We start from the raw sequence: 1,102 nt of genomic DNA, 5'->3' as shown, positions 1-1,102 counted from the left end.
GTTTGTCCATTTAGGGCTACTGTAGAAACATGGCGGCGCAAAATGGCAACTTAACCATGGAGGGGGACCCGCGGTGTATGTAGATAGAAATGGCTTATTCTAAGGTAATTAAAACATAACGGTGAATTTTGTAAGGTATTTATACACCACTGAAAACATAGTTTTGTATGTTACATTGCATTTCTGTATACAGATTCTCAAAAATATTACACATTACACCTTTAATGCTGGTTACATAAACCAAGACACAGACAGACGGACGGACAGAGAGACATACAGATGGACGACAGACAGAGATAGACAGACAGACATACAGAGAGAGACAGACAGACTGATAACAGACAGACGGATGACAGAGATAGACAGAGAGACAGCCGACAAAGATAGACATACAGACAGAGACATATGGGCGGACAGAGACAGACAGAGAGACAGACAGATGAACGACAGACAAAGATAGACATACAGCCAGAGACATATGGGCGGACAGAGACAGACAGAGAGTCAGACAGACAGACATACAGACAGACGGACGGATGGACGGACAGACAGAGAGACAGACAGATGAACGACAGACAAAGATAGACATACAGACAGAGAGTCAGACAGACAGACATACAGACAGAGACAGACGGACGGATGGACAACAGACAGAGATAGACAGACAGACAGACAGACATACAGAGAGAGACAGACAGACAGATAACAGACAATAACGGATGACAGAGATAGACAGAGAGACAGACGGACAGACAGACAGACAGACAGCCGACAAAGATAGACATACAGACAGAGACATATGGGCGGACAGAGACAGACAGAGAGACAGACAGACAGACATACAGAGAGAGACAGACAGACAGATAACAGACAATAACGGATGACAGAGATAGACAGAGAGACAGACGGACAGACAGACAGACAGACAGCCGACAAAGATAGACATACAGACAGAGACATATGGGCGGACAGAGACAGACAGACAGAGACAGACGGATGGATGGACAGGCAGACATACAGAGAGAGATAGACAGACAGATAACAGACAGACGGATGACAGAGATAGACAGAGAGACAGACGGACAGACAGACAGACAGACAG

The 1,102-nt window shown here is 45.5% G+C and overlaps 1 protein-coding gene across 1 annotated transcript in view; it reads right to left on the bottom strand.

Moving 5' to 3' along the window:
• The window catches only part of LOC107747918 (ATP-binding cassette sub-family G member 2-like), a 31,399-nt gene that overhangs the window by 17,243 nt on the left and 13,054 nt on the right, over window positions 1-1,102 (bottom strand). The window lies entirely within an intron of this gene.

Source organism: Sinocyclocheilus rhinocerous, unplaced genomic scaffold, assembly GCF_001515625.1.
Source record: "Sinocyclocheilus rhinocerous isolate Xijiao unplaced genomic scaffold, SAMN03320098_v1.1 scaffold2064, whole genome shotgun sequence".
Taxonomy (NCBI): domain Eukaryota; kingdom Metazoa; phylum Chordata; class Actinopteri; order Cypriniformes; family Cyprinidae; genus Sinocyclocheilus; species Sinocyclocheilus rhinocerous.
Note: the sequence above shows the minus strand (reverse complement) of the source record. Positions and strands in the feature narration are given on the sequence as shown.